This window comes from Fundulus heteroclitus, chromosome 18 (genome assembly GCF_011125445.2).
Source record: "Fundulus heteroclitus isolate FHET01 chromosome 18, MU-UCD_Fhet_4.1, whole genome shotgun sequence".
Lineage (NCBI taxonomy): Eukaryota > Metazoa > Chordata > Actinopteri > Cyprinodontiformes > Fundulidae > Fundulus > Fundulus heteroclitus.
This window is the reverse complement of record NC_046378.1, coordinates 38,876,851-38,900,137: the sequence shown is the minus strand read 5'-3', so window position 1 is coordinate 38,900,137 and position 23,287 is coordinate 38,876,851. Positions and strand designations below refer to the sequence as shown.

General features: G+C 39.9%; 1 protein-coding gene across 2 annotated transcripts in view; it reads right to left on the bottom strand.

Moving 5' to 3' along the window:
- Window positions 1-23,287, bottom strand: part of pak1 (p21 protein (Cdc42/Rac)-activated kinase 1) — a 79,460-nt gene that overhangs the window by 46,824 nt on the left and 9,349 nt on the right. For both annotated transcript variants that reach the window (XM_036149540.1, XM_012853337.3), the window contains exon 2: window positions 13,977-14,027. The gene's annotated coding sequence lies outside the window, so the exon portion shown is untranslated. The remainder of the gene's footprint in view (window positions 1-13,976; window positions 14,028-23,287) is intronic.

Below are 23,287 nucleotides of genomic sequence, written 5' to 3'. Positions count from 1 at the left end.
GATATGTGACGGCAGCTGGGATGGCTGCCAGCCACCTGAGTGCTTTCAGTGCTGCCGGTGCCACGCCGTGATTATGGGAGTAATTTTTCCCGACGTTCACCCGAGACGACAACTAACCAGGCAGGAAAAAGTCTGAGTGACAGAGCGACAACTCGAGCTGTGCCGCTTTGTTTAAAGACGCCACGGTTTAAAACTCCTGAATGACTAACAGGTCTTTAAAAACAATAAAGAAAAAGTCCTTGTTAAATTGTAATTAGGAAGAAGATGGCTGAAATAAATATACATTTACTTTTGACAACAGCAAGAAGACTAACTTGCAGATTCCTTTGAAAATTTTAAAACAAAAAACATTTAGCCATGTTATTTATTGCATGGCTTACGTGATGATTACAATTAGAAAAAAACGCTGTTTTTGCAAAGCTTTTCAGTAACAAGACAATTAAAAGTGCTTTACATAAACAGAAAAAAACACTACAGAGGGAAATATTGCATAGGAAAGAAAAAACTGTGCATTTATAAAGGAATAAGCTAAGACCTTGACTAGACTAGTTTAACTGGAACAAGCTTAATCACCAACATTCAAAGCTTTCATACGTTAAACATACAGAAAGCATAAAATACTTAATTGTTTCTAATAAGACAAAGAAATAAACTGGTTAAATCCTTGAAGGGTTCTGATCTAAAGTAGCTTTGCTCAACTTTTCTAAGAGCTACAACTAACTAGACTTCTTTTTGTTTCAGTGTAATAAAAAGAAGTATGTAAATCCTTAAAGCTCTCTGATCTGACCTTTCTGACACTACAGCTAAATCAGAAAGCATCTTAATACATACAAGTCATGTCAGGAAAACAAAAAAAAAATCTGAATATTCATCAAAATGATAATTTAGCCTGAATTACGAGGTCTGGTGCAGCCACGCAAACGATGTGATTATTATCCGCAGGTCTGTGTGTGGAACACATTGATTATACGGGTTATTGTTGGAGATGGAGCCTATCCCAAAACCCCACCCCAAAAACACACACACACACACACACACACACACACACACACACACACACACACACACACACATCCTGCTCCATGCTGCCATCTGTACAGCCCCGCCTCGGCACGCTGCCTTCAGGGGACAACGGCAGCCAGGGCGGCTGCTTGTTCCAAGGACTCTCTGCAGATTATTAAAAAGAGGAAAACCAATTGGGTTCACTTCCTCCTCAGATGATTTGGAGGATCTCTTCTTGCTCAGAGTGTCTCTTTGATCATTTCAGTAAATGATTCAGAGCCGACTGCTGCTCAGGATGTAAAGCAGGTCGTTGGATGAAACCTCGTCTCGTTCAGCAGCATCGCTGTTGAGTGTGAATGTACGCTAAATAAAATAACCTTTGCTAAAAATGTACCACTGAAAACCAGCAGAGCAGCAAAATTAGTTTTAGTTGCTCATCTGCCATGTTTTAAATGACATCATGTTGTCGTCTAGACCCTCTGCCTGGTGGATCAGAGGCGTTTCTTCAGAAACAAAACAACGTATGGATACAAGCAAGTCCATGAGCCTCGCATTGAGACGCATATCATGCTTTCCAGTTCTTCCTCTTCACATTGAAATCACGCAGCTGTGGTTAATATAAAGTGGAACTGCAATGCTTAGGTCTGAACTCCTCGTTAATTTACGTTCCCTGCTCTGAGGAGCATCGTTTTGCTGCTGCGTCTTTAAATCTAAAGGAGGCGCCGCTCAAGGCCGCAAAAGGTTCCACTCCAACCCGATCGGCCATTTTTGTAGTACGCTGGGGTATCCTAGAGCTTGGACTACAAAATCGCAGCAATAAAGAAATAAATAAATCGGTAAGTCTGAAGTTTATGACCTTGTTTGCCAGCGCCGCAGCAAATAAACTGATGTAATTCAAAAAGGAATGAAAAAATCTAAACATATAGAAAAATATGACCCAAAAAGAGTATTAGGATATCGACGCATAACCCAGAAAGACTAGATTTAAATTTTCATCATTCCAAGAGACTCCTACTACACAACAAAATGTTTTTAAAAAGGGCTAGAAAATTAGATTTTTCATGATGGCGCCCTTTGAGGAATCGTATAACACACATAAACCTCTTTTTGTTCACATCAAACCAATTTAAAAGCAGAGAATTTATGAATTAACGTAATCGTGTGTATCTATGTTGTCTTTCAGTCAAGAGAGTCAAGATAATCTGAGAGACTACGTTCGAATTTTCTGCACTCCTAAAGCCACCAAGTACACAACAAAATGTATTTAAAGGTGCCATGACATCACTGTTTAAACCAGTTCATGTAGTTTATATTGCAGCATATGTAAATTCTCCAAAGAATTTCATTAAAAAAAGTCAACTTGTTGTTTTGTCAGGCCCTCAGTAAAGGGCTTGGTAATGATATGCAGCTCTACTCGCTCTGATTGGCTACAACCATATTTGGAAAAATAAAATTTGTTGTCATGGCCCCTTTAAGAACTAAAAAAGTGGATTTTACATGATGATTTCCCCTTTAACACAAGCACATCTTTTAGGATTGTTAAACTAAATAGTTAATTCATTAATCTTTTATTGCAATAATCTTAACTTTCATAGATTTTTCTTAGACGTATCCCTAAAGCATTTTACGCATCCTTGCCAGGATGGGGGCAATAAATGTGCGACAACGTCCACAGATGAGCCTATAAGGTCTACAGTTTAATAGAAAAGAGCAAAACTCAAGGCTAGGAGATGACAGCCATTAATTGATACCTCCCGACCTGAGGACATCGCTGCTGTTTTACATTCTTTACACTGGCTTTCTGTTAAGGATTGATTTAAAACAACCTCAAACCTCCTTATTTATATGAACTTTTAAGCATTACCATAAATGGGGTACCGCGCGCGAGCTATTTTTAGAAACACAACGTCACGATGACTTCACATCACGTGGTACGCAGTGGGACAAACTCCGGAAAGCCGCCGTTGTTTTGCTGTAAAAGAGACGTGCGTTAGCCTAGGTTTTACTCGGTAAACGACTGCTTTTTCCAAATCTAAGACCATGGTTTATAAACATTGTTGCTATGGAACGTGCAACAGCGACTCGAGTTACGCTGATCGGCCGCATATGAAGGATGTTTTCTTCAAGACTGCCAAGGAGAAATGTGTGCGCTGGGACCGGGGCGGTCGGCCTACACAACAGTTCAACCCGGAAAAAGTTACCAAATTCACGTACATATGTAGCAAGCATTTTGTCGGAGGAAAGGGCCCAACCGAAGAACATCCTGACCCAATTCCAGCGACATCAAGTCAAGGTAAGAGTATTTTGGTGGCCGACATGTTAATAAAGTAGCGCCTGCTACCATGACAGCATATAGGCTATCATGGTAGCAGGCGCTAACATGATAGCCTGCTACCAGGATAGCTTACTCAAAAACATTTAAAATGAGACAAACATTAAACATATACCCATTCCTGGACGGTGATTGCAAACAACAACAACAAAAAAAACGGCCGACGCTGCCATGATCGCCGCGCAGGAAAAAAAAACAAAGCTTACCGTTCATCATCTCGGCCAGTTTTCCAGTCTTTTTAAGCCCTCGAACCTCAAGCCATCGTTTGAGCTGAAGGTTGGTGTGTTCTTCGACAGTGCGACCAGTAAACCGTGCGCCTGGGACATCGTCTTGGGAAAGTTTAACGGCTGTAAAGTCGGTCATGTCGCTAGTTCTGTTGCGCTTGTAATAGCTGGGTTATCCGTGCTTTCTCTCCTGTATGCCCTACCTAAGCGGCAAAAGGGGCGTTGCTCTTGAGACGGTGACGTCACGTGCGCGGTACCGCATTCCCACCATAAATTGTTTGGTGGGAAGAAGTCTCCCAGGCACATTGCAAAAGCTGAACTAAAAATAAGTACAATTTTCTTAAAATTAATGTATCTGTCCTTGATTTGAGCAGGTAAATAAGATTATCCGCCAACAGAATGAGACTTTTGCACTTAAAATAGGAACAACTCATCTCAATCATCTTATTTCAAGTACAGTATATCTAATTATCTTATTTTATGGGTCAAAATACTAATATTTTGACCCCTAAAATACAGATAATATTTACCTGCTCAAATCTAGGACTAAAACACTAATTTTAAGAACATTTTACTTATTTTTAGATCTGTTTTTGCAGTGTAGGGTGTGTTGCAGGTCCTTGGGGTCAGCCAGTCAGTTTTTAATGGACGTTGCAAGGACTATGCTTCTTTTGGACCTTTGTGCCATCACCAAACCGAGCCTTTTTAAAAGCAAATTAAAGACACATTTCTTCTGAAAGGTTTTTAATGTTCCATTGCACTTTTTTTTTTTAATTGAAATTGTTTGTTTTCTGCAATCTTTTTGAGTGTTATCATTTTATTGTTGCGCACTTTGGTCTCATTTGGACCTCTTAAAGCAAATCAATAAATAAATTATGCATTACTAGGATTCAACTATAAATAAACAAATTAAAAAGGAGAGCCAAATAGTCTACAACTAGCTTTCTAGGATGATTTAATTGTAAATCTGAAGGGATATGGTTGTTTAGTGGAAAAACTGGGGCACAATTATGGCTTCAGCTGGAATTGGTGCCAAACTAAACCAGCGTTACAGTCTGGTCAATATCAACTCTGTTTTAGACAAACATTTATTACATGTTTTCATATTTTCAAAATATAAATCAGAATTTTTTACAACAGTTTTTCTAGCCCAAGTTTTCCGACTGTGATTATTTTTCAATTAATACATTAGTTGAGTAAAAAGATTTCCTTTAACAGTCTGAAGACCGCACAACAAAAAACATCCGGCTTGAGTCCGTCATCTCCATCTGCAAATTAAAAAACATTTAAAGCAACCTAGTAGTCCGTTCTGTTCATTAGCTCTGAAGCAAATAATAATAACTCGGCACAGGTGGGAAAAATTAGATTTTCTACAGAAGACAAACTAGAAAAAGAAAGAAATGTGAATCATCTCATCTCTAAGGAATCCAAAGAGCAACAATATTACCTGAAACCAACCAGAGGAAATAAGTAGAAGGATAAAATGTGAAATAAAGGTCAGTAAGCAGTAGCAGCATACTAATCTGTAACAGATAAAGCGCAGTAACCCGTTAAACACCACAACACTGATGCACAACAAAATCCAATAAGGCCAAAACACACACACACACACACACACACACACACACACACACACACACTGCTCCACATAATCAATACTGACATGACACGGTCACATTAAGACCCCCACCTGAGACACCTGATGTCTCAGGTCTGTAGACAAAAAGCCGTCTGACCTTTGACCGCAGGATGGCGTTTAAGTTTTTGCCTCGTTTGAAATTTTAAAATGTCTCTCCTTAGTGGCAAAAGTAATAGGAAAAGAATCTACGCAAGTCGTTTAATGCCTTGAATATGAAAGCAGCTCCCAGTTCTGGACAGTGAGAACTTGATAAACCGTGGGAAGCCGTGTCTGATCAGCATTCATTCTGAATGAAACAGAAAAAGCAGGTAGCAGAGAACAGAAGTTAAACGGCTTCATTATGCATTTATATAAACTACAAGGAAGCCTTAAGCAATTAATCTGAGAAGCATGCGGTTCCCCTACCGTTCTACCAGAGGGCCGCTCACGCCCCGCCCACTTTCTGAGGATGGCTGCCCCACAAACTCCCACGGAGTCGGTAGCACTGAGCGTCTACTAGCCGCACAGACATTGTCGTAGTCTGTTCTGATTAAAGAAATAAACGCCTAACTGAGCCAGTAGTTATCACCAACAAAATTTGCACCGCTAGCGTTGGGAGCGCGGCATCTAACGGGATAAATCCATCCTTTAAGGACGCATTAATTTATTTCATGTGGTGCCCTGATTACTTCAATATGCTGAGAACGTTTGCCTAATACAAATATGAGGATGATCACGGCTGTTTAAACTTGATTATTATAAACGTTAATGCTCAATGCAGCATTTTCTCAAATAAATGGTCATATTCAGATGCCTTACAAAAACATAATTTGCTTTGATTGTTGCAAATCACCAAAAGTCTTTCTGTTGGAGACAAAACAACCTTCCTGAGTCCATCACTGTGAACAGACGTCTGCTTTATTCTTGGAAAATGCATTTTTGTTGCTAGTCAGACCCAAAGAATGGATCAGAAACATCCCCAATGTAATAAAATTTAGATTTAATTAAGTTACGCTCAAAAATATCTCTAAAGAGATTTTTAATTCAATCAATAAGTGGGAAGGAAGAGAGGCATGTAGCCTTCAGAATATAACCATGTATAAAGATACATGAGAGACAGAAACATAAAAGGAGAGACAGAAGCTGGTTGCTCGTATAAATCTGTAATATTAATGCAAAGTAAAGTGATAGAAAAGTCATAGCAACCCCCCAAAAAAGAACCGACGCAATAAATTTTAACCCCCCACCCAACACAACATTTCTATGGGAAACACTGGAAGTGAAGTCATTAGTCATGTTTTGCTTATTAGAAAATTGACATTTTTGTTCCTGCATTTATGAGAAATGCTAAAAAACAACAATTAATAACAGAATGATTGAAAACATGACATGATGGTTTAATGCGTTCGTTCTTCATCATGAACACAAGCCAGTAAAAGTGAAGAGTGAAAAATCAACACGGGGGTCGTCTCGTCTGCTCTGAATGCATCGCTGATGTAAAAGTAAAACTCTGTGGTCAGAGTTGAGTCACTGTCTGTGGTGATGAACCATCAGGGAGGTTTTACAGGAAAAATAAAGAGGTGATCTGGAATAAAACAACAACTTAAAACCCTGAGGAACCAGAGGCAAAAGAAAAGGCAGAACAGATACGGCTGGAGCAGAAGTACAACAGAAACTACTAACATTTACATCAATGATCATTATTTGACTGGGCTCAAAAATAAAGATTAAGAAGACAGATATACTTTTATAACTGTGTGGCCTGGCAGTGACAGAGAGCAACATAACTGCTCCTATATGAAAAAAGAACATATTTCTCATCACTGTAAAAATGAAAGTAATTTCAGAGTTTCGTGCATCAGGAAAAACAATGATCTGACCTTCACCAGATTTTAAAATTTTGTCTAAACTTAAGTGGTTAAACAAACACACCCTATTCTAATCTGTCATTATTTATTAAACTAATCAAAGCCAAAATGGAAATTCATTGTGTTACTAAGTGCTCCCTTCTTTAGGATTAAATATTCAAATATCTGCCAGACGACGGTAAATCAAACGCATCTGATTAAACGGATCTTCCCAAATGTAACGACCTTACAGAAAATGTGCATGCCTGGCACGCACACACGTGAATTAACCCAAAGCCAAGGTGGAACCACAGCAGCAGTGAACTCGCTGCTGCTGCCCATTAATCTGAGAAGCGTTATGGCCATCTTCACAGCGTTCTACGGAAAGAAACAGCTCCTTTCATAAAACAGCTCCCACCATAAACCCACACAGATGACCCGCTGTCTGAGCCGCCTTTAATCACAAAGCAAGCAGGCAGGGACTTCTCAACAAAGTCCAGTGATCTGATCTGTGTCCGCGCTCTCCAGAGCAACCAATCCATTGTCAGCACATGACAAGAAATGCTGGGAATGACGCACCGATCCGTCCTGAAGTGTTTTTGCTGTTAATCCACCAGTCAGCTAGCAGCACAGACAGCCTAATCTCTACATCAAAGTCTTGAGCCGAGGCGGAGCAGTGACCATCTCAGTTAGTGTCTTTAACTTTAACACAGACGCCGTCAAAAGCCTCCAAATCCTGGCTTCAAGTGTTTTATTAAAGGAGTTATAACATTTAAGAGTCAATAACCTTCCCTGGAGTGGACGTCCCAGCCAGTTCAACCCAGAGCGCCATCTCAGACTCTACAGACTACAGTCAGTCAGCAGGTTGAATAAGATTGTGACAGGACAGTTACAAAAGGACTAAACAAATAGAACTCGTTTGGACTTAACGCACTTAAAGCACGGTAGTGGAGTGGGGGTAAACTTTGGGCCTGACCCCAGCCACATGTAACCTGACTCCACCAGATGGATTTGCTCCGCATATCCATCTGGAAACCTTCCGTTGAAGTAATTTTGGGAAGGGGCGAAAATACTGGTTAGCTGATTGGCCTATGTTGGTGATAGACGGGCCAAATAAACCAATCAGATCAACGAAGCATATGACGTACTAACACGACAAAAGGAGCCAATTGATAGATCAAACTTTTGCCGAAACCAGTCGGGAGAAGAGCAAAAACATATTTTCCTCTAAGAAAAGCCTCCAGAGCAGTGTTTTGCTCTTCTTTTAGTGAAGAAATACTCTGTAATTCCGATAAAACTTGCTCAATAGCCACGCTAACGCTAGTTTTATCGGCTGAAGCCGCCATGTTCTTTAGACTGAACTGTCGCGCTTCTCGTTGCGTCACACCTCAACCCGCCTCAAAGCCAACGCTGATTGGACGTTCGTTTGGTGAACGGCTCCAAATTTTCTTTAACGGAAAGTAGCCAGACTGATCTGCGAGTGAAACCTTGAAAGCTCGCGAGATCAGGATGGTCTCACGAGGCGAAGCTACATGACCTTGGGACATTAAAGGTAGAAGTTTTCCCAAATGCCTTCTTGTATAACTGCGCAAGATCATCTCATCCGCTCTTCAGGGGGTTTGGGCAAAAGAAAATCTCCCAAATCCTCTCTGGTCTTCTTCCTATAAACATGAACGCGGTTCTCTTCTTGTGACTCTCAGCCATGTACAAAGTATACGGTGAGAGGAGCGGAGCTACAATGAACGGCTAACCGCTAAGCTAACAGGATACACAAACACTAGAAATGTCTAGCCAGCAAGCAGTGTGCAAACTACAGCAGCCAGCAAACTGTGAAGGAACGAGCGCGCACACTGGCGTTACGTTAGCGCATCAGAATGATTGGCATGTGGGACAACCAGTAGATAAGGTGATAAACCCAGAGCATGAGGGACAGAGGGGCGGGGGGGGGGGTGAGAGCAGGAACAAAACTCTGACCAATCACTGCCCTTCAGACCGAATGGCAGTGATTGGTCAGAGTTTTTACAGGCCTGCAGCTCTCACAGAGACTTAATTATTTAACCTCCTTTTTCTGAAAACATAAGCTATTTACTACTTTCAGGGTGGAGGGACCATTTCACCCAGGATAACAAAAAGTGTTTCTGAACAGGATTACCAACTATAGCTTTAAAGCCACTGAGTCCTACCAAGAACTGCTCTGTATACAAAATGATTGGAGAGTCAAATCAGAGGCTTTCCGTGATGCGATAAATGCTGGAAACAAAAACAAAAACTCCTCCACCTGTCCACTTAAAACGACTTTAATCACTTAAAGTCAGATCAGGACAGCTGAGTGGAAATTATGAGAGGAAAACTGAACAGAGGAACAGCAGTGTGGAGCATCTGATGCCTTCCCATGATGCACTGCAGTACCTTAAGCGGCACACCCATTGTTTGATGATGTTTATGGGCTTTAAGCACGCTAACCAGAAATTAAATCAATAACATGGATGCAAACGCCGTCATAACTGAGGTGAACACACGGAGAGCGATCAGGAAACATAATGTGCGTCATCAGCATAATGGATGATTTATACAGTTTATGGCCCACGAGCACTTAGGACAGGAACACGTGATAAATCAATCGTAGGCTCAAATAAGGAAGGTTTTTACAGTCTGGTCAATTTAAAACCTGCATGTGTAACTCTAGGAGTCTCACAATCATATTTTAGAACATCTTCTTTCTTGTTCGGCAAAGTTTTACTTTTAAGTGACCTGCTGTAGTGCAGAAGCTTCAGGGTTTCTGTGTCTCCTTCACACCTTTAGTCCGCATCTTATGCTCCGTCAAGCTGTTTAATCTGGAACCTTTACTCTAATTCATCAGAAAGGAAGCCGCATCTCTGAAAAGGATTGTGTGTTTTGTTTTTTTAATAGACGACTGAAAGAACGAAGCAGGAATCTCACCAGAGTGAAAGGTTGAACAGAGACAGACTGTGAAAAGAAGGCAGAGACAAAGAGGCCACAAAAAGACTAAAGGATAATGGAGACTGAGTGGAGCACCAGGAGCGAGAGACCTACTGAAATAAAAATGGCAGATATGAGAGAGGGAGAGACGGGGGGAAGGAGAGGAGGAGCGGGGTTCAAAGGAAAATAAAAAAGCACGGGACCCAATGCAAGCTGAGTAGCAACAGAGCTACTAAACTATGCACGAATTAAAGCTGCACTATGTGTCTAGCCACAAACACACAGAGCTGCTGTGATGTAATATTTGCAAGGCTGCTGTTTCCAGGGGTCATGCATTCATAATTTGCATCCCAGTAGAAAATGACCCCCAAAGATTTATTCAGTTTTGTATTTTTTCACATCTGAATATTTCAGATAAGTTTAATATCAGGCAAAAAGCTATTTTCAGTTATTAAGAGAACATTCTGATATCCAAGCCAACCCGACCCCTATGTAAACAATATTGTCGCCCTTTGAAGCTAAAAAAATATATTTTTATTTCCATTTCACACCTGTTGACCTGTAGAAATAGGACAGCACTGAAATAGAACCTGTCCGACAACAGGAAGTAGGCTAAAAGATCTTTAAAAAAAAGAAACACATTGATTACAATCCTCAGCTGAAACTAAACAGTTGTTTAAAAACACAATCCATTTGTTGGAAACACCATATAAATTTGGCATCAGGCTTTAAATGAGAAGTCAAGGCTCTTGGCTTTAGCACTTATTTGGGGCAATATTGCATTTAACCCTGCACAAAGTTTTTAAATATGCATGAAGAAAGGTGTATGCAAAATTAAGGACTTGTACAATGAAGGAGTGTTAATGTCTTTTGAACAGTTAAATAAATACAACTTACCCAGGAAACATCTTTTTAAGTATCTCCAGATCAGAAGCTGTTACCAATTTATTAAATCTACTGTAGAACCTCCACGGGCCACCATAGAGAATATGGCTGTTAATTATCAGAGCAGAGGTCTTTGTTTCAAATTTTACAATATTTTATTGGCAGCATCAAAAGAAAGTAGCTCATTGTATTTGCAAGCCTGGAGATCGGATTTAAAAACCAACATCTCCATTCAAGAGTGGAATATTTCCTCTTTATCAGCCCAAAGCAAAAAGTCAATACAAGGTTCAGATTACTGCAGTGCAAATGGTTATTTAGGACATAAATCACAGCAGTAAAACGTCATTATTTCAACCCCAATATTCCTGATGACTGTATAAAATGTGGAAAAGAAAAGAGAACACCCTATTATTGTATTTGGCGGTGTGAAGAATAAAAAAAAAAATTTTTGGAAACATAAATAATTTTAGATTTAACTGAATGTAAATACATACATACATACATACATACATACATACATACATACATACATACATACATACATACATACATACATGGGGGCTGGACGATACAGAAAAAAAAGCATGTCGATAAAATAGAAATATTGATTGATAGATAATTGTCAACTAATTCATAACATATATTTAAGTGCACCCCTGGCCATTTTATGCTGTTGCTTAGCAACCTATTTTTAGATAAAGAACACACCAACACATTCAACCCTTTATTCAAACACACACACACACACACACACACAACTGTTTTTAAATGTGAAACTTCTTGACTTTAGCCTGATATAAACAAAATTTGTAATTGCTTTAAAATGGAAGGACACAGAGAGGCCTGGAGTGAAGCAATGGATGGATCTGATGTCTTATATGGCTAAAGGAAAACAGGAGGGCTTTAAAGACATATGGCTGCCCTTTCTACAACTTGTAACATACTTTGATTTGTAGAAACGGACCTGTTAAGTGAGTGTATGATGGATTTTTTTTTAGGGTGGAGAGAGGGTGTGTGTCTGGGTTGTGTGTATTTTTATTGCTTTGTGTGTTTCCTTCTTTATATGTGTGTTCCGTGTTAAAAAAATATATATTTGAAACCGCAATAAACAGATTTGTGGAAAAAAACAGCAACACAAAGTCAAAACAACCAAGAACAACATTTAAAATGTTGCGTATCTCCTTTAGGTATCAGTTAGGGTCACAGTATCGATTTAATCCATTCCGAAGACAAAGGCTTGTCTGAAATTAACTTTGTGATTCACAGGCCAAGTTGGCCGGTAGATGTAATAATCAAATGGCCAAGCATATTTTTTACTGGCCAAGTATTAATCCTGAATGACTCCTGCTAAATATCTCATATAATCCCACTAGGTAATTAGCCTAAGCTAAGCGCTAGTTGTTAGCGCCACATGTGCGAGTGTTTGTGTATGTTTGTTGTCATACGAGCTGACAGCAGAGGAACATAAAGAAGCATCCACCCAATGATGACTGAAAAACACAATTTATTTCATACAAACATTTACTCGCCATGCGGCAGCTAGCCCTCTGAAATTTACTCGCCAAACGGAAAAGTTACTTGTATTTGGCGTCTGTTAATGTCGGACCTTGCAAACTCCCCAAAAAACATTATAATCATCCCAAAGACTTATTTATATATATATATTCTGTGAACCGACAAGCCAAAAGTGGAGTTTCCTTGTAAAGTGTGCGTCCCGCTAACAGCTATTGTAAAACTAGGAGTGTTTCAGAGAAAACTAAAACATCGTATCAAACATGGTGGCGGTGTTGTGATGGTCTGAGGCTGCTTCTGGAAGAGTTGTTGTACTGGAGGAACCATGAATTCTGCTTTCCACTATTAAATCCAAGAGGAGAATGCATGGCGATATGTTTGTGCAGCTGGACAGTAATCCACTAATTACTAAGAAGGGTAGAAACTATTTGTGAAATGCCATGTTGTATTCAAAGTATAAATCAAGTAAATTGTGATTTATCTTTTTTTTATTGTTTTATAATCCTTTGAGAGACACCCGTCCGTCTCATTTCCTATCAGAAACAAACTTCCTGGTACAGTTGCAAAGAAGAGGAAAAACAAAGTGAGTTCATGCTGAACTACCAAGAAATGTAGGTCAGCACATTCAGATTACACTTTTTCCAACAGTGCTCAAACACATGCATGAATGAATGCAGTAAAAAATATATAAAATATGCATAGCAAAGCCTCTGAGCCCACCAACTCCGCTCCATCCCCCTCCAGCCTAGACGCAAACACACACACAGGTGTGCTGAGGAGTCTGTCTTCATCACCGACCCACCAGCTGTCAAACCCGCCCCTCACCCTCCCCAGCATGGCCATGAATAATGGACGCTGCACTGCATGATGGGAGAAAAGCAGAGTTGCGTTACAGTTCCCTTACATAATGTGAACAATAGTTTCCCCTCACTAAACCGAACGAAATCAGGTTGCTAAAGGGTCTTTGGATGACGAGGTTAACGGATGTTTCAGTGTGTTATTTTACTACGAGTAAATTAACATATACACACAGCACTGATGGACACATTATTGGCAAATAGCTATTCAGAAATGACTCCAATAGAAATTCGAGACAAAAAAAAAAAAAAAGATCCTGATTGGAACATAATTTCATCATATTTAAAGTATCGGTGTATAAAAAGCTTGTAGTCTTTAACTAAACACACTGGCAACAAATGATAAGTCTAAAAACTTATTCCTCAATTAAGATAAATGATTACAAGCCACAGCATCTGCTTGTCGCTTCATTATGTCACACCTACCGATGTTTCTCAGCACTGTTCTATTTCCAGCCATGCTTCTTAAAAATATCCATGGCTTAAGTTCATTGATCTGTGTTGGATCAGTGGATTTCAACAGGATTCATCCCCTGTGTGTTAGGGGTGAGTCTGTTAAATGAGACGCAATGCTACGATGATCTGAATGCAACTGTGCTCTTCACAAAATCACAGCAACCACATCCAACCACAATTAATTGTTGAATTATTCAACTTAACAGCATTAAACTCTTTAGCAGTACTGGCACAAAAATCCCCAGAACGACGTAAGCGTTACATTTACCACACAGGACTGAGCTGTTTGCAAGTTAGGCTTACCTGATAACGTCGAGTCCGGACACTTCTTAGCAGACAGATTCAACCTGCAGCCTGCACAGAAACACACAAGTTAAAATATTATTTAATGCACTGTCTCTTTGAGGCACAGTGATAACAGTTTGTACATTTGTTAAATCGATTTCCAGACAGGCAGCAGAAGCATAACGGGATGTTGTCTAGGTTAATAGCTCAGGGGAATAGCAATCTATCATGAAGTGTTAACCTACCAAAATACAATAAGTTGTTTCATATTAAGCTCCTTTTAAAACTGGTAAAAATACCAGTTTTTTTTTAACCCGGGTTATTCGTTAGATTTCTGTTTCCACAGCTCTGAAAGGCCACAGAAAATGTATTTAAATCGGCCAAATATGGGTAAGTTGTGAAGAAAAAAAAAAAAGCACTACCCCTCCTGTCCAGCGGGTGGCGGTAATAAGAACCCAAAGGTATCGGCAACAGTCCCGCCGTTACATGAGCGTAACTTCTGTCACCTAACAACCGTGACGGTGTGACGCACAGACCTGTGAAGCCACAAAAATGTAACTACAAATTTGATTTGTTTAGTTTTTTGTTAACGGAACTTTACCTAAATTTATTTTTGTCTGGTTAAGAAAAATACTATTTACACAATGTATTATGAGCTAAGGCAAGGCAAGGCAAATTTATTTATATAGCACAATTCAGTACAGAGAAAATGCAAAGTGCTTTACATGATTAAAATATAGGAAAATAAAACAGAATAAAAGCAAGTAGGGATAGAATGTAGAAACAAAAAAGAACATTAAAAACAGTAGAACAGTTTAATTAGAACAGTCAAAGAACAGTTAAAGACGTAATTTGATGATAACAATTGAATAATTAGTAAGAATAAACAGCAAACTAAGACAACCCGGGCCAATTATTTTCTGCCAAAGGCACGAGCTTGTTTAGTTTTGTGCACACCTACAGTGTTTCATTAGAAGAAGAAAAAAGTTGGGGGCGTGGCTTAAGGTTCAAACTAAACTGTTTGAATTTGTACAGGATCAGGTATAGATCTTTTAATTTGATCATTGAGGAACTCCTCCAGTTGTACCGTTGTTGCCACCAGAAGGTGTCAAAGATGAACGACTTACTTATTTCCTTATTTAAGTTTAACTGCTCTACAGTAAAACATTAAAGCTAAGTAACGTTGGTGAGCCAGCTGTTAGCACAGCAGGAACGGACATCTCTGAATGCCTTGGAGGACTTTTTCATATTAAGCGGCGTAATACACGGAGCAGATATTTGAGTTTTATGTAGCCACATTCTCACCTAAAAACATCGTAACAGTGGGTTTTTGTGTGTCACAAGAAGCCTAATATATGAAACTTTGATATGTTTTAGCTTCTCTCTTATGTTATTGGGCTTCCATTTCAACAATCCTGGGATAATCTGAAAGTGTACACATGAGAAGTTGTAATTAATTGGATAAAAGTGTGTCATAACACTCAGACAGCTTTCAAAATCCCCAGTAAGGTAAAAGGGGGCTACAAATAAGGACGGGGCAGACATTTTTTTATTTTCTATTTTTCTTGAACAAACTGCGCTCCTGTCGTATAAGACCATTTGTTTGCAAAGAGAAGGGCAGAAGGTGAGCCTGCAGCTGTCCACACATTCACACCTTACTGCGAGAAAACACACAGCAGGACTGTAAACCCCAGACAGACAGGAGGTTGCTTTAGCAGCTTTAGATTACGGCTTATTAAGGTGTTTTTAAAGTCTAATCACCATTGGTTCACACAATATGTTGCCACCTGTAAATCTAGCTGCATTTCTATTTTTGTAGCAGAGTTAAAACTTGTTAAAACTGCTGGTGCGGCTTTAGCTATTTATGTAACTGGCTCTGTGAGAAAACAGCAATGAATCGTTTTTAAGTTTAACAACGCAAGTCACAGCATTTATCCAGTTATTTCTGCAAACAAGAAGTCAGTTTCATACAACTTAACCTGACTGCTAATACACTGTGGACAAAGACCTGTCTTTTAGAAAACACATATAACTCTTTAATGTATTGCATCCATATTATGTTTAATTTCATTTGTCCTGGTGTAATACAAAATTTTAAAGGAGCTATAAGTAATACTGACACCTTGTGGCTCAAATCGGTACAACAAGCTTGCCAATCACAACAATCTAATATGCCGTTTTTAAACGGTGTGTTGCTGTTGTGAATTTTTACTTCCACAGGACAGGTCTAGGATGTTTTATTCTGTTTTATTTCTTTTCTGCCTCTCTGACTGGCTTCCATGTCTGCAGGCTGCTCCTCTTTTGCCAACATAAAATACCAAATGTTGCACTCTGTTTTGGGAACCCTGGGAACTCTCATATGATTGGCTCAGGAACCAGGAAGTAAACACAGTATACACTCGAAGTAGTTCTGGACCATAACTCTAGGTTTGAAAAGAGAAAAACGTGACTAAGACATTGTTGATTGAGATAAACGATTGTTTATAGGGAATGTTACTTCCATCCTGGTTGACAAGTAAGAATGATTTAGCTTGATTTTACCGTAAATATCTGACTTATAGCTCCTTTAAGTACACTGTAATTGTATGTTTATGAAAAGGGTCACGTAAAGGTTAAGCTGACCTACTTGCTTGACCATATTTTAAACTGCTTAAAGGAAGAAAGGTGTTAATGATGCTTTTTTTTTTTTAAGCTGAGGTGAGAACTCAGCATGAAACCTCCCTGTAGGGCAGAGGACAGAAGGAGGAGGAATCCTGACTGATAGAACGGAGAATAAAGGAGGTTTATGCCACTAGATGTTATACTAGAAAAAATACATTTATATTTTTGTCACTATTCAGTGTTGCCATAAAGGTTATGTTTAAATTAAGGGAAAATTAACCTTAATGTGACCAGTTTCTTTATTACCCACTATTCTTCCCACATCTTAGGCAAATACATTTACCCTGGCTTAACATTGAACCACAAAAGTCTAAATTCACCTGTAGCCTTAAATAAATGTATGAATTAATATAATATACTTAGATAGATAAACTGCTTTAGACAGCAGATAAAACATGTTCTATGGTTTTGCTAGGGATTTTTTTTTTAACCCAAGAGGAGTAGAAATGTATCCCTTCAATAAAATAGAGAGAAGAATACAAGTCCCATGTTTCATGATGGGTGATGGAGTATTAGTACATAATTGTAATACAATCGCTTCACAGACAGAAGGGAAAAAACAAATAGAGACATAAGACAATTAAAACCAGTCAAGTGGAAGAAATTAAATGCAAATAAAATAAATCGCATGAGGTGGAACAGGAATTATTGTTGAAAGGTAGCAGGAATAGACAGAGTCAGGGCAGTGGTTAGACAAAATGTATGGAAAGAAAGAGCAGAGAACAGACAGGAAGGAGAGAAACATGTGAAAAGAAAAAACAAAAACTTATAGATGGGAGCAGAGAAGAGGAGGCCTGACCATCTGCCTTGCACTGTTGGGATACTTGGAAAGGTTTGGGCTGGGTGGTATCTGTACAAATGACATCACGACGTTGGTATTTGAAAATATCAGGATACAGTTGGAACTCCCCTTCCCTGAAACCCAGAAAAACCCCAGAGAGCGAGACTGAATCGGACACGCAGCATAATTCTGTTGGATAACAGCCTGGATTTAAAGTTTCTGGCTGAATCCACCGGTGGAGTTCAAGACCAAGTCTTATTTTGCTGATTTTAGTGACCGCACTGCAAAAATGGATCTAAAAATAAGTAAAATGCTCTTAAATTTAGTGTATTTGTCCTTGATCTGAGCAGATAAATAAGATTATCTGCCAATATAATGAGTATTTAGACCCGTAAAATGAGATAATTAGATATCCTGCACTCTAAATAAAATGATGGAGATGAGTTGTTCCTATTTTAAGTGCAAAAATCATATTCCATTGGCAGATCATCTTATTTATTTAAGGACAAATGCACTCATTTCAAGAACATTATAATTATTTTTAGTTCTAGTTTTGCAGTGCAAGTACTTTTATTTTGATTAAAAAAAAAAGACATATGTTATAAGATTGTGTATCTAGATAATAATTGTTGGACTGTATTTATCACAGAGAGATATTTAAGGCACCGCTGACATTAAGTTAAACTATGAATTTGACTGATTTAATTTACTGTACTGAATCAACAGAGAGGACAGATGTGTTTATGTATGTCAGGGACAGCTGATGAGGTAAAAATGGTGTCCGGTCATTAGAAATAAAGCACTGGTGCTGCTCCAAGAAATGATCGTATCAGCGGCAGCAACCATGAGCGACTCGTTAATAAACAGGATCTTTATGGCACCTTCACGAGGTTTAAATAATCCTAAAAACAGGTCCGTTCCAGTGGATGTCCGGCATTATGAGGGAGGCTGCTGTTGTGAAACCGGTTAAAAAATGTGTGAATGCACAGACAGCAGCCAGTCTTCTGAGCTGAGGAGCCTCCTGATTGGAAAAGAGCCACAAACAAGTGTGGGAATCAGAGCAGAGACACAGAAGAGACACAGATTAAAATCAGATTTATGGGCCTGAAACTGTCGGAGGGTTCTGGCCAAGTGAACCGTGGCTCTAGTAACCGGGGGACAGGAGATGTAGCGGTAAATCCTGAAGCTTTATGAGGGGGGGTCCCTCTAAAAAAAGACTGCGCTCCTCCATCCACGACCCAAACAGCCCAATAGATCACGGCTGGACTGTGGAGAAATCAGGAAAAAACTCTTAAAACGTGATAGAAAACACACTATTGAAGGTTTCCTTACACTTTACACCACACGATGCCACCCTGCTACTAGAACCGGTACCAAGCCTGGCAGCATTGGTGCTCCTGTCATGATCTGGGGTCTTGTTTTAAAGGGGGGGGGGGGGGGGGGTCTGGGCCATCATGGGTTTCACCTTTACTGTGAAGGAGAACGTACAATCCAGTGTTTCCCCTACAGTTCAACAAGAGTTGAACTAGGGCTGGGCGATAAATCGATTTAATCGATTAATTCGAATGTACAAATGTAAGATTTCATTTTTGGAAAATCTGGATTTTATTTTGCCAATACACTCATTGGGTTTCATGAAGAGAACAGCATGTGATGCTGAATATATGTTTAGGCAAATGTATTGTCAAAATATTGTTAAGTGGAAACTTTTTTTACCATAATACGAGGTACTTCATTTACTTATTTACTTTTTTTTTTAACTTAGTTTGAAGTTCACAAGTGCAGTGAAGCCTGTTCTTAGCTCAATGTGTAATACCACTAGCAGCAAATGTTTTGTTATATTTTAATTGTTTATAATGGCACGGCTGCCATCTTGTTTTACAAGCATTTTTCACAGCTTGTTTTTAGTTGCACTTTTAATTCAGGTCAACTCCCTGACAAAATGCTTGACATAAAAAGCAAGGTTTTAAAGTAATTTTTTTGAAACAAAAAGGAGGGAAAACAAATCCATTAATCGGATTTGGTATGATAAAATCGGAGATTTATTTTTTAATCCATATCGCCCAGCCCTAGGTTGAACGGCCAACAAAACTGCCCGTCCCCCCCAAGGAAGTTAGGGCATGCAGTGAATTATTACGTCTGTGCGTGTTCGCGGGTAATTTTATTAAAATTATCCTTTCTAAATAGCATCATCCTGAGCTATTACATGATAAGGTGGGCATGAGTCCGCGGACAGGTTAAGAGCAGAGCCCAATTTGTACGAGCGCGTACGCGGCGCCACACCATAAATTGTTCGGCAGGAAGAAGTCTCCAAGGCACATTGCAAAAGCTGAACTAAAAATAAGTAAAATTTTCTTAAAATTAGTGTATCTGTCCTTGATTTAAGCAGGTAAATAAGAGGATCTGCCCATGGAATAAGATTTTTGCACATAAAATAGGAACAACTCATCTCCATCATCTTATTTCAAGTGCAGGATGTCTAATTATCTTATTTTAGGGGTCAAAATACTCATTTCATTGGCAGATGATCTTATTTACCTGCTCAAATCAAGGACAAAACCCAAATTTTAAGAACATTTTACTTATTTTAAGGTCTGTTTTTGCAGTGCAACCTCTCTGCACCATGGACCGACAGGTGTGCTGTGGGAAATTTAGGAATTTGTCACAAGTGTAGCCAATAAGTGCGCTCAGCTATGAAGTTTGAAATGTCCGCGAAGAGTCATCAGGTGTGCAACCAGGTGTGCCGCCGCCTTTAATGTTTCTCTAGTCGTTGCTGCTTTACTTTCAGCTCAGAGTCACCTGGGTTCGCACGCAGGTAAACTCACACTCCTGGCAGGTGAGAGAGCGCTCAGAGTCACATCATTTTTACCTGCCTTGATAAACAAGAAGAAATTACAGAATTACTATCACTAATCCAACGGGATAAATGCATTCTTTAGCAGTTTTTTCCTGTTGTTACATTTGTTTATTTTACGTGGTGTCCCAATTACTTCCATATACCAATATATAAAATTTGCCTGATATAAAGATGACCACGTCTGTTTAAACTCGATTATTATGAACACCAAAGCTCAATGCAGCAAGTTCTCAATTAAATTAAATTTTATTTATATAGCACCAATTAATGATACATGTCATCTCGAGGCTCTTTTCAAAGTCAAATTCCATCAGATTATACAGATTGGTCAAAAAGTTTCCTCTCTAAGGAACTCTCAACCAGTACACGGCTGTATGGTCATTTTCAGATTTCCTACCAAAATACCATTTGCTTCGATTGTCGCGAATCATCAAAAGTTTATCTGTTGAAAACAAAAACCCATCTTCCTTCCATGGATGAAATAAGACGGCTGCTTTATTCTTGGAAAAGATGGACCCCATGAACGGACCACAAGCAGATCCCAAATGTAATGAAATTAAAATTTAATTAAGCTACGCTCAAAAATATTAAAGAGATTTTCATTCAATCAAGAAGTAGGAAGGAAGAAAGTCTTCAGAATATAACCATGTATAAAGTTACTTGATAGAGACAGAAACATAAAAAGAGAGACAGAAAGATGGCTGCTCGAATAAAGCTGTAATCTGTGACATTAATGGACGGCTAATTGGAAGAACCCCCCATAGACAGAATTTCTCGGGAAAACACTGCAATAATTATTCTCGTTAATTGAAAAGCTCCAGTGCGGAATGCAGCTTACAGCCAATTAAAGTTAAAACTAGCCTAACTTTACCGAGCGGGGCTCTGTAAAGTCCCGTTATCAGGAGTTATACACGGACCCGTGATGCTGCAGCCACTCGTTACTCGTCATGACGACGCCACGGCGGGTACATTGTCTCACGGAGAGGGTTAATTGCTCGTCTCAGGCACAAGATTAAGAATTTATCGTTTCGGCTCCAGAAGGAGTTGCGGCAGGAAGCAACACATGAAGAAGCCAAGAACATTACAGGAGCCCAAACGTGGGATGCAGTGCATTTATACTCCCCCACTCGCTTCTACCCAGGATTCTGGTATATTGCTGCCGATATGATAGAAGGACCACAACCTCGCTGTAATGAGGCTGTGCATCTCAAGGATCTCGAGGAATTCATGCCTAGACAAATAACTGGTGGGGGGGGGGGGGGGGTTCACTACCTGCCACGCCAAAATAAAAGCCGCCACATCTTCAGAATGAATAGAAAAATATTGTTTTCAATTGAATTTTATTTATATAACGCCTAATCATGATACATGTCATCATCAAGGCTCTTTCCAAAGTCAGACTCCATCAAATCCTCCAGGTTGGTGAGAAAGTTTCCTCTCTAAGGAAACCCAGCAGGTTGCATCAAGTCCACAGTGGACAGTCGTCTGCATTGTTGATGGCTTTGCAGCAATCCCTCAATATGTTAAAACAATACACTAAACATGTTCAGGGTGTCTGTTTTGAAAAACATCTTTTGGCTACACAGGAGAAACGGCTACAGAAGAGGGAGGCTTAACGGTAATTTTCCTCTCCATCCACGGACTTCCTCTTAACCAAAAAAAAGGTTCCCAGGCCAAAGAGGGTGTTATAGTCCCTCAGACGTAATCTGGGTCAGCTTCCGGTGAGACCTGCCCCCACATCCCTCCAAAGGGAGGCGTCCAGGAGGAACCCTGACCAGATCACCAAACCAACTCCTCCGCGTTCAACCCATCCCTTAGGGAGCAGTGTGCTGCTAAATGGCGCATGGGGAGCAATCTGTGGTCAAGAGTCTTTATCATGGACCCAGACTGAGGTTTCGACCACTGACCCTTGGGGCCTCTCCAAGACTCCCGGCTCTCCAACCACTAGGCCACCACTGCCACATTACTGTCCACCTCTCGTGTGATTGTGGCTGTTTAAGGTACAACCAGTGTCCGAAATTAACTTCCTGATTCACCGGCCAAGTTGCCTGGTAGACGTAAAATAAATAAAATCAACCGGCCAAGGTAAGTCTGACTGACTCCTGCTAAATATCGCCACATAATCCCGCTACGTAATTAGCCTGAGCTAAACGCTAGCTGTTAGCAAACGGACGTGACGTAGCTGCTGTAGTTCTCGGGTCACATGTGAGTGTTTGTGTACGATTGTTTTCATACGAGCAGAAGGCAGAGGAACATAAAGAAGCTCCATGCACCCAGACGATGACTGAAAAACACGACTGATTTGGTGCAAACATTTATTGGTTCACACTGAGCCTGGTTCTGGTTCTGCTGGAGGTTCTCCTCCCTGTTAAAGGGGAGTTTTCCTCTCCACTGTCGCTTCATGCTTGCTCAGTATGAGGGATTGCTGCAAAGCCATCAACAATGCAGACGACTGTCCACTGTGGCTCTACGCTCTTTCAGGAGGAGTGAATGCTGCTTGGAGAGACTTGATGCAACCTGCTGGGTTTCCTTAGAGAGGAAACTTTCTCACCAACCTGGAGGATCTGATGGAGTCTGACTTTGGAAAGAACCTTGAGATGACATGTTGTGAATTGGAGCTATATAAATAAAGTTTAATTGAATTGAGCTCGCCATGTAGCAGCTAGCCCTCTGATATTTACTCGCATCTGCCGTCTGGCGAGTGTTGATTTCGGACCCTGCGTACAACCCAGCCTTCGTTTCTCGGATCTTTAACATATTTATGGAGCCAAACGTCTCCAAGTCACTCATTTGGTCATTTTGGTCATACGAATAACAGAAACAGCTTCTAGACGCATCCCCTCAGCATTCCACATGAATTTATCTCAATCACTATTAACAAAGAAAGCATCTCCACCTGTTAGGTCTCCCCTCTTCTGCCTCTAATTGGGCAGTGCCCCCCCCCCCCAGGTTTAACGAAACTAAACAACGGCTCATCTTTTCAAGCAGAATGCACCAGCAGCTTGATGATCAAACCCACAGCGGAGCCCT